General features: G+C 43.4%; 1 protein-coding gene across 1 annotated transcript in view; it reads left to right on the top strand.

The window, feature by feature from the left end:
- The first annotated feature begins 8637 nt into the window (after window positions 1-8637).
- The window catches only part of LOC143282019 (uncharacterized), a 71740-nt gene continuing 68544 nt past the window's right edge, over window positions 8638-11833 (top strand). The window contains exon 1 of the mRNA XM_076587440.1: window positions 8638-8761. The gene's annotated coding sequence lies outside the window, so the exon portion shown is untranslated. The remainder of the gene's footprint in view (window positions 8762-11833) is intronic.

Below are 11833 nucleotides of genomic sequence, written 5' to 3'. Positions count from 1 at the left end.
CCTGGATGGAAAAATCTCAAGTTTTGTTTTAACACACTGAAGAGGTTGACGAGACAAACTTTGAAAATACATCAGTCTTATATATTTATACAGATACGGCTTTGTACAACCTCGATGAGCACACGTTATGTACACATGTTTCACAATACCCATAGATCCCAGAGATGCAAATAAGGAAGACAACAGATCGTGGTATTATGGCGCTTTTCACTGGGTCTGGCTGGGGTGAACCACAGTCTGAATCACAATGGGCAAAAGTAATTCTGGGCATTGGGGTATTTAGTTTTGTTTGATTTGGGTTCCTCTCGTAAACGGAAATTTTCTTATGTAGGTGTACTGGGGCAAGGCCTGTCATCATGTTGTACGTTAATAATATTTCATAGCAAACCAGTCTACGGTTTAGGTGTCGAACATTCCTCTTTATGCAGTTAGATTTTTGTTACAGTGGGGTGTTGTTTGGCACAGCTTTAAACACTGGTTTGTGGAGGCTGAGAAATGGTATGGAGGTTTTTGCGCTTGCAGAGACCCTTAACATCAAGGGAGATGCATCGTCAATAGTGGATTGGGCAAAGGCCTGGAAATTTGTTTTCTTGCATGGCGATAGAAAAATGAAAGGTTTAAAACACACACACACACACTCACTCACTCACATACACACACACATATATATATATATATTTTTTTTTTTTTTTTTTTTAATGCAGAAATGTGCTTACATAAGTTAGTCATATGATATGTACAAGGAAGACTGAGTTAGTGAGACAGAGGGATGAAATACAACACTGGAACATACAGCGTACGTTCTCATTCGTATCACCAGGACGTTCGCACCGTCCATGATTATTGGACCCATGGGCACAAACAGTTTATATTTCACTCGTATCGCCAACACACTTACACAACAGATGCATTGTCAGACGTTTGATTCGGTCACTTCTGAAACAGCGCTGTCTGTATCAGCACTTCTCGTGGATACCCTATCGTCCTCTTGGCTTTCATCGTCATCTTGATAAACAGCTGAGAAATCCACTATCTGATAGGCTGCTGCGCCAGGAATGGCTTTCAATTCGAAGGATGAACTCGTGGTGCTCTGGTCACATGATGTTCGCGTCCTAATAAAGAATATAATTACAGGGGTGCAAACTATCAGAACCACCGCGCCAACGCTTGAGCCGACGATGATCCAGGTTTGTTTGATGCTTTCTGAATGGTCGGCTCTTCCCACTTCCTCGTAATACTCTGAAAAATATTCCTTTGATCAGTTTTGAGATATGAAAATAACATTAACTCGTTTGTCTAAGCGCGTTCTTGCGTCCGTATGTGTGTGTGTGTGTGTGTGTGTGTGTGTGTGTGTGTGTGTGTGTGTGTGTGTGTGTGTGAAAAATACTTATTCACGTTTTACCGACCTTATTCAGACCCGTATGAAGGAATGGGTACACAACAGCAAACGTAGAACTCTCAAGATGAAAATAAGGCAGATTCGGAATGTGACACACTTCAAGCAGTTTAAAAAAAATAAATAAATAAAATAAAAAGCCCGCTTAGCCCGCCACACATTCACACTCTGTATTGTCTGTCCATTAAGTGCTACAATGCCGCATCAAACTGATGGTGTAATTCAATGAGGGGCTTGCCAAAGCATCTCAAACTCCAATTTTAACAGAACTTTTTTTCCTGTCAGCTGAGTACCTAGCCGTCGGTCATCTTAGGCATGGACACCAGAGAAAAGAAGACAGACAGACAGGCAGACAGACGTTTAGATAGACAGATCGGCAGAGGCCGTGAGAAAAACGGGTTGACATAGAACTGACGGTAAGACCAAACGGGAAGTCTACGAACTACAAAAAGGCAGCGGCATTAAGGTCAGTGTTTTCTTCTCCTCTTGCATTGAGGGTTATATTTCCCAAATGAGAAACATCATCATCATCACCACCAGAATTCTGCACAGTTCATACATACCAATGTAGAAGAAATATAGCATTAACACATCAAACAATTGCACAGTGCTGCAGCAGCAATTAAGTTGCAAGGGTATTTCTATTTCACAACATGTAAAGAAGACGAAAATGAACAAGAAGAAAAAGACCGGTGAAATAGTAAGTTACCTGTACAGTTCGGTCCTTTGTAACTGGTCCCCGAGCACTCACAGACACCGGCCACACACACCCCTGGTCCACAGTCAATGCCCGTGCACACGTCCTCAGCTAAAGCAGATTATTTCAATTCGTGACTCTCTCAGTCTCTCTATTTCTATCAGTCTGTCTCTAACTCAGTCAATATAAAATCTAATCACACACACATACACACACATATATATATATATATAGAGAGAGAGAGAGAGAGAGAGAGAGAGAGAGAGAGACCTAAGAAAACGTGCGTTCCGAAACCCTTCCCTTCACACACACACACACACAAACACACACACACAGCGCTTATAGTTACCTTAGTCTGTTATCAACGGAGAGAGAAAACTATAGACAGAAGTCCTGACCCATTACAATGTACGAATCGTACTTAATCGAACAAACACGCTAGTGTACTCACACTAGCACACACGCAGTCACGCGTGCATTCTCACTCGTGGTTATGTATCCGTGCATGCTTATCCAAAGAGCATCTGATAAGAACAAAACTAACGACTGTTGTCATGTTGTCAACTGAAAGGAAAGAACGTCAAAAAACTATATTGTCTACCTTGGCAGTGTGGTCACCAAAAAATGGCAATGCAGACGAAGACTCCAAGAAAGCCTTCAACACACATTGAACTCTTCAACCCTCTCAGCTTTAAAAAAAAAAAAAATTAAAAAAAAAAAAAAAAATCTTTCTTCTTTTTTATTTTATTTTTTTTAATTTTTATTTTATTAATTACACCAACGTGGAATCACTCTTGCTTTTAGGGTTGTGAAACATGGAGGACAACCAAGTCCAACACACCCACAAGCTCCAGACAGTTTTTTTGTAAACAGATGTCTGAGTGCCATTTTTACCATCAGATGTCCTAATGTCATCTATGACATCCGCCTGTAGGACAGAACAAGACAAAGTCCGATCAACACAGAAATCATGGGAAGGAAGTAGGGTTGGATAGGCCATTCTCTGCAGTACGTCCCCTCGGATATCTATTATCAAGCAGGCCCTTGATGGAACTCACACGGCAAACGAAAACTGGGAAGACCCGAGCACTGACACAGACGTAAAAGCAGTCGGAATGATATCGGCACAGCTGAAGAGAATCTCCCAGCCTTGTCCTGTGTACGTTGGAAAAATGTTGCCGCGGCGCTTTTGTTCCCTTGGAAATGACAGGTCATGTACATTGAGTGTTTTGATTTTGTTTTTAAACATCAGCTTTAAACTCGGACGCTAAGTATGATCGTAGTAAAGCACTGCTGCGTTTATTTTGAGGTGGTTAAACAGAGAGGGACAGAGAGAGACAGAGAGGGAGAGAGACAGACAGACAGACAGACAGACAGAGAGTCGGCTAAGAAGTAATTGTGAAACACATACAGGTCCTGACAACAAAACATAGAAAGGCATGCCGAATGAACTTACTTGATACAGATAGTGCCAGGATCACAACTGCCACATTCTGACATTTCAACAGATTCGTGGAATACATTTGTTTGATCTTGTTTTTATTTGATTTTTTTTCGAGCGGTATTCATTTTCATGAAATGTTTCAAATTGGCAGACGAAGTTCAGAAGTGAGTTTTATTGAAGCACTTATCTACGTTCACATCTTCATTTCTTTGAAGTGATGAACGAGTCACTGACTGCCAAACCTGCCAAAGAGAAACACAAATTTATTTTTTATCCACTGGAAAACAAAAGATATGTCGCAACGGTGGATATAAAGGAAACAAGAGAGGCAAGGCCTTCAAGACTCACTTGTGATACACTTTAAAAAAAAATCTAATCGTTAAAATGTGTTCTGTATTTGATATTATAAAGCTTCGGGGTAAAAAAAAAAAAAAAAGAAAGAAAAAAAAAAGTGCTCACCAGATTCGAACCCCGCGTGTTCGGGTGAGAAGAAACTGTCTTACCCATTACACTATCGTGGCTCCTTAACTGACGTTCTAAAATTTAATATTTGAACATACTTTTTTAAAGGGCGATAAATCGATTGCGGTATTCGCAGTGAGAACGCTGTTTAAATCATATTATTCTGGTGTATCTTGGGCATTCAAAACATCTTTAAGGGCAATAAAAAATTCTTTTTAAGTCCGCGATAAAGGAGACGTGGCTATCCCCGCAATCACACTGCAACATTTAGCTGTTTTCTCTAGATCTAGATAGATGTACAAGTATAGTTACACCCACCGGGAATGTAGTACGACACGGTCGATTCAGTTTCTCTTTTATGTCCATTCTAGTTTTATAGTTAAGTTGATATGAAAATTTAGTATTTTGTTAAACGAATAACATGTAGAGCCAAGTAAAGTACTTCTAAACGTCGTATGAAGTGAAAAGGTCTTCATTTTGAGAAAAGTCAAGACTGGAAATTTTTTCGTTTCATCCTGATCAATTCAAGGGTATTGATTCGCATGGTTTACAATTTTTAACTGTGAATTCCGACTGATTCTGTGGATATTTTTATGGCAGTTTGGGGCATAATCCAGTAAGTGATGAGGCGTTCACAAATCTTTCTCTGAATAAATATTTAACGGTCTCCTTCTCCAACTTTCCATCACATGTTATCGTGTATTGTCCATTGAATATAGGCTTGAACGGACAGGTCAACAACAACATAGTGAAAGCCCTGTACACTGAGAGTAAAACACACAAGCTTTTTATGTACTGAGTATAATTTCAAAATGTAATGTTTAAGATGAGAAAGATCAGTTTAAAGCAAATTAAGTCCCCTAGCATTAATTACAGATTAATTTCCCTTTTTTACTATCTGCACCAAAACGTTTGCAAAATAAATAAAACTTCCATGCTTAGCAAAAGAAGTTCCTGTTTGAACAAAAAATGATAATAATAACTACTCTTGTTGTTGTGTCAGAATACCAGATCAAAGTGCCAAGTTTAGAGAATACAAAAAATATAAATATAACAGTAAATGCAGTTTGCATATAATTTGGCTTCTTTTTTTTATATATTTTTTTTTGTGCCCATCCCAGAGGTGCAATATTGTTTTAAACAAGATGACTGGAAAGAACTGAATTTTTCCTGTTTTTATGCCTAATTTGGTGTCAACTGACAAAGTATTTGCAGATAAAATGTCAATGTTAAAGTTTACCATGGACACACAGACACACACACACACACACACAGACAACCGAACACCGGGTTAAAACATAGACTCACTTTGTTTACACAAGTGAGCCAAAAAACGAAAGAACAATTATGACTCTGTGTTTGTGTGCATGTGTGTGTTTGTGTGCACCAACGTGAGCGCGAGCATGCATGTAGGTAGGGCTATGAAAACGAGCGATCGCATCATAGTAACCATGCGTGCACTTCATAAACCTGATGCAAAATGTTATTCAAGGGGATAAGAGGTTGACAGACAGACAGACAGTGAGGGAGAGATGATTAGTTGTGGTAAACTGGCAGCAGACCTCACACAGGTCGAGGATGAGTCATACTAGGGAAGGCGCAGTGGCAGTACGGAATTTTCAAAGTGCAATACTACTACTACTACCACACCACTAAGAAGAAGAATACATACTTACTGCATGATATCTGGTACTAATGCTGATCAAAACGCCCAATATGATTCATGTAAACATGACCAAAAAACAAAAACAACAACAACAAAAAAAACCTGTTACAGCTCTCAGTCGAGAAAGATCTCATAAAGCTTTCAAAGCACTCTATAAATACCTCACGGTGTTCTAAAAGCGAATAACAAAAAAAGAAAACAAAAAACAAAAAAACAAACAAAAAAAACCCCAACAACAAACAAAAAATTACTACGGCAAAACGAAAACCCAAGACTCAAAGTCAGAAATGTTTGGGCTTTGTTTTATTTTTCAGTCCTTTGTGAGAATATCAAAAACACATCGACACGTTCAAGTTTGAAGGTTCGGACCTTAGTCAACCTTTTTTTTTTCATCAAACCAAGCTCAAATCTTAATTTGAATCGGAATTCAATCCGAAACCCAGAATTCTCACACCTATTCCGGTCAGTCTTCTTCACCGATGCAAAGAAGGTAACTCCGGAGACCATTCCTGTCTAACTGTCCACAGAGGATCGTAAAATGGGGGAAAAAAAGGTAAATCACTGCTGAACAAGAGGGTAATATCGATTACTTACAGTCATTTGCACCAGGTTTTACAAAGCAGCACTTTTTTCCTTCAAAATGATACAGAATTGTTGACGTCATCTGATGACCTCATTTGTTCATAGAATGCGTAACAAGTTCTTCGCTTCTTTTTTTTTTCCAGAACAAAGTCTTAAGTAAATGCGGTGCAAGCATGTTAGTTTATTTATGTGTACTTAACATACTAACTTTTTTTTTAAAAACAAGGTGCGAAAAGAGGGAGGCAATATGGTAAAATTAAAACTCAGAATCAACAGAGAGAGAGAGAGAGAGAGAGAGAGTTCTTCAGTTTAACGTCTTTTCATTGTAAGTGATATTAGATAAGGGTAGGAAAAATAATAACTGGAAAATAAATAGAAAGAAAAGCTGTAGTTTATAAATAAATACTTGATAACCACCGAGAGTGTCACAAGTGATTCTCTCACAAAGTGCGTCAGATGACGGGTTCTGGAATAATCAGCACAGTTGATCCGACTGAACACAGTAATTTAACTGTAAACAACATATTCTGAACTGATAACTAGGATTATTCTTTGCCGCTTATATCTTAATAACACCCTCTCAACATGTCAAATATGTTCCACCAATCGTCTCTTTGTCCAGGAAAGCGTGGAGGTCCCTGTCGGTGGAGCGGGGCTACCCTGGGGGGTTGCTGCCTGGTCCTGGTTGTTCTCTTGGGTTTTGCCCCAAACAGCTGTTGCACGTGGCGCCCAAGGTTCACGGCCAGGGTGCTGGAGCCTTTCCTCGTGGAAACATGTGGTAGGTCTTCTTCTTGGTGTTTTTTTCCTTGTGTGTGTGTGTGTGTGTGTGTGTGTGTGTGTGTGTGTATACAGCTAACTTTTCTGACACAACACTGTCACGGATGTGCGAGAGAACAAGAGAGACATACTTTCATACATGTATACAGACAGACAGAACGCTTTTTTTTTCTTCAATGGAATAACGACTTTGTACTGATCAAGATCGTCGGCCTCGACTGAGCTCTTTAGTCAGCAAAGGCCAGTTCACTGACGAGATGTTGATGGCTCTTCGTTCCGCCATGCAACTGTGCAGTGCAGGCAGCTTCGTAACCCAGTCTTGTAGAAGCTGTTATATCTTGGTGTTTCAAAATTCCATTGACTTTTATTTCATTCTGAATTCAAGGACCACAGTTTTGACCAGCTTCACGTGTATACATCAAAACGTTCGCTGTGCGCAGTTAACGTTCTTCTGGATCTATTTAGATCTCTGTCTATCTGTCTGTCTCTCTCTCTAACTGAAATCCATCCATCATAAATGTGACTGTGCTGAGAACCACAGCAAGCGAAATAATCTGTTATTCTTTGAAACGGAGAAATGACAGGGGAAAGAGAACTGGGACAACCGGGGTCACAGAAGACACCATGAAAGAAAGTACGCACAGAACTCAAAACGGAATCTGCTGTCATCGTGAAATCACTGTCAAACAAACAAAAGAAAGATCTTAAGGAATGCTCGCAATCTGAGCTCACCGGACCGATTCTGCAGTGTACATATGTCAAGAAGGATTTTTTTCCGAAACTCGCGACAAATGCGTCGAGAACTATTGCAAGATATGTAGCCGACAATGCTGGTCACAAACCACGCGTTTGGTAAGCTGATAACGAAAGACGGGGTTTTCACATATTATGACATTGAAGAAAGGAAGCGGAATGAACTGAAGGGATATACGTTTGGGCCATTGGAAGACCGTGGGGACCACGGCAAGGATAATGAACAGAGAAGAAAAATCACTCAGGTGCGGGTAGCATGGGAACAGGGCAGCCGAGGACCGGAGCGCAGCTGAATCGGCAAGGAAAGCAGAAAGAGGGAAGAAAAAGAACTAGTAATAATCGAAGAAGGGAAAGAAAAGAAAAGGAAAACGCTAAAGAAGGAATGAAGTTGTTTTCTTGGTCCTTTTTTCCCCCAAATCGACTCAGTTCACGTCACAGGCACCTGAAAAAAAGAAAACAAAAACAATCATTTTTTTATCTTGTGTCTGCACAGGTTGACGCGACACGATCACCAATGCGACACAGACAACGACGACTGCTTACAGCAGAGCACATCAACTGATAACAGTAGGGTGGTTGTTATTTATGCTCTGTTTATACAAGCCGTGATTTCTCATTGTTGATAGCGCACTTGACGCTTTTGCTTTGACAGGTATGAACGACGATATCGATAAAACTGATTTTCCAAGCACGCAAGGTATATCACCACAAAGACACTCCAAAACATTAATACCCACGCACGCATTGGCGCGCTCGCACGCACGCACACGCAATTACATGCAAACACACACACACACACACACACACACACACACGCACGCACGCACGCACACACACACACGCACACACACACAGAGCGTTTTTTAAGGAAGGGGGAAGATTTCAACTGGGTACGAGTGAAGTGAAGGTGAAGCGAGACGACTTGGAAACAGAATGCCAACATCGCTATGCAGCTCAGGAGTTTAATTTCAATGAGTCATTGAGGTAGGTGGTCATTTTCTGTATTATTTTAATCATCAAATAATACTCTTACACACACACACACACACACACACACACACACACACACACGCACGCACGCACGCATGCACGCACGCACGCGCGCGCGCGCGCGGACACACACACACACACACACACACACACAGAGTAACACCACACATGCACACACACACACATCCCTACCAGCATCAATGTCACCGTAACGCCAACACCAATCTTTCCATCAACAGCACACACGATACGAATCATATACCCCCTCCCAAGCCCACCCGACCCCCCACCCCTACAAATCCGCCCGCCCCAACCCTTATCCCTTATCGTCCCACGAAAAAGTGACACATAATTGCTGCTTTTGGTGCTGGTGATGATGATGATGATGATGATGATGATGCGTGGTGTTGGTGAAAAAGAAAAATCGGTGAAAGGCAGACAAAACTCTCTCTCATTGTCTCTGTCTCTCTGTGTCTCTCAGTCTCTGTGTCTCTCAGTCTCTGTCTCTGTCTCTGTCTCCCTATCTCTCTCTCGATATTTGATTCGTTCAAACACATCTTGAGTACAAATTGCGAATTATTCTGAACTTATCTGAAATAGTGAGATTCCCCAAGCACACCCCCCGCATCCCTTCCACACGCCCATAACCACACACACACACACACACACACACACACACACACACACACCACACACACACCACACACACACTTACACGTGTGGTTCGTCCGTCGGGATCGACGAGGACCATCTAGTCATCCTGGGGGTGGGTGGGTTGGGCTCTGTGGGTGCGCAGATGACTGGTCAGGCCAATCCGCGCCCGGAAGGTTGTGACGCAGTGTGGACAGGGGATGCTGGCAGCTGTCGGGGACTTGCTGGCACTGCTTTTCCTGGCCTGTCTGCGTTGCGCTGCTGCAGCGATTCTGTTGGCCTCACAGGATTTGGCGCCTTTGTGGACAGCTGAACGCCACTTTGGTCTGCCCATTGCATTCAGCTCCCATGTGTCGTGGCTGATGTTGAAAGCCTTCAGAGAAGCTTTTAGAGTCTCTTTGAAGCACCTGTTTTGGCCTTCATGGGAGCGCTTGCCATGTTGGAGTTCGCCGTACAGCAGTTTTTTGGGGAGCCGGTGGTCTGGCATGCGAACTACATGGCCTGCCCAGCGCAGCTGGGCCTGCATCAAGATGGTGTAGATGCTGGGCAAGTTTGCACGAGTGAGCACCTCTATGTCAGGGATCTTCTCTTGCCACTTTATGCCGAGAAGTTTTCTGAGGCTGGTGGTGTGGAAGTGGTTCAGCTTTTTGGCGTGGCGTTTGTAGACCGTCCATGATTCACATCCATAGAGCAGCGTGGTGAGAACTATGGTCTTGTATACTTTGAGCTTCGTCTCCAGGGTGATGCCTCTCCTGTTCCAAACGTTCTTATAGAGTCTGCCGAAAGCAGCGCTGGCTTTGGCGAGTCTGGCATTCACCTCGTCGTCGATGACAACTGTGCGAGAGAGTGTATTGACCAGGTATGTGAACTTGTCCGCCGCTTTCAGTCGTTGCCCGTTGATGAAGATGTTTGGTTCAACGTAAGGCTTTCCTGGAGCTGGCTGATGCATCACCTCAGTCTTCTTTGTGCTGATTGTGAGGCCAAAGTTGTCACAGGCAGCAGAGAACTTGTCAACACTGTGTTGCATGTTAGCTTCAGAGGCAGCGTTGAGAGCACAGTCATCAGCAAACAGGAAGTCGTTGACGGTGTCTGTCCTCACCTTGGTTTTTGCTTGAAGCCTCCTGAGGTTGAAGAGTGAGCCATCTGTGCGGTACCTGATGCCAATGCCTACGTCAGCGTCTCTGAAGGCATCTGTCAGCATGGCTGAAAACATGAGACTGAACAGGGTGGGGGCAAGAGCACATCCTTGCTTGACTCCGTTGGAGACAGGGAATGGTTCTGAAATCTCTCCGTTGTCTTGGACTCGGGCCAGCATCCCATCGTGTAGTTGCCGTATGATGGTGATGAACTTTCTGGGACATCCGTACTTCGCCATGATTCTCCAAAGGCCATCTCTACTAACAGTATCGAAGGCCTTGGTCAGATCGACATAGGTGGAGTAAAGGTCGGCGTTCTGTTCCTGACACTTCTCCTGGAGCTGCCTGGCAGCAAACACCATGTCGATAGTCCCGCGTTCTTTCCGGAAGCCACACTGGCTCTCTGGTAGGAGACCTTGCTCAAGGTGCGCTATGAGACGGTTGAGTAGAGTCTTGCCTGCAACGGACAGCAGGGATATTCCACGATGGTTGTCACAGGCTGACGATTTCCTTTGCACTTGTACAGGTGTATGATGGAAGCGTCTTTGAAGTCCTGTGGAACTGCCTCATGCTGCCAGATGAGCTGGAAAAGCTGATGAAGCTTCTCAGTCAGCGCCATACCACCTTCTTTGTAGACCTCAGCTGGAATGGAGTCTGAGCCAGGGGCTTTGCCATTGGATAGCAGACGGATAGCTTTCTGGGTCTCCTCCAAAGTTGGAATGGCATCCAACGACTCACTGACTGGCACCTGGGGGAGTCGGTCGATGGCTTCATCATTGATGGTGGAAGGGCGGTTCAGTACGCTGTCAAAGTGTTCAGCCCATCTCTCAAGGATCCCGTCCTTGTCAGTGATCAAGGTAGAACCATCAGCACTGAGGAGTGGAGCAGATCCGGAGGTGGTGGGACCATAGACTTCTTTCAGGCCGCTATAGAAGTTCTTCATGTCGTTCCTGTCTGCAAAGCCCTGGATCTCATCAGCTTTGTTGTTCAACCAGGAATCCTGCATCTGCCGCAGCTTCAGCTGGATGGTGCTGCGTGCGCTCTTCAGTATGTCTTTCTTTGACTGTGACTTGGGATCTTCAATGTGGGCTCTGTAGGCTTGGCGTTTGTCTTCTAGCACCTGCTTGATCTCAGTGCAGTTCTCATCAAACCAGTCTTTGTGCTCCCTGGCAGAAGGCCCCAGGCACTCCATGGCAGTGTTGTACACCGTCTCATACAGTGCGCCCCATGTTGGCTCCACATTCTGGTTGTCCAGCACGGTGGACTCAAGGCGTTCCTC

Source organism: Babylonia areolata, chromosome 5 (genome assembly GCF_041734735.1).
Source record: "Babylonia areolata isolate BAREFJ2019XMU chromosome 5, ASM4173473v1, whole genome shotgun sequence".
NCBI lineage: Eukaryota > Metazoa > Mollusca > Gastropoda > Neogastropoda > Buccinidae > Babylonia > Babylonia areolata.
This window is presented reverse-complemented; position numbering and strand designations above follow the sequence as displayed.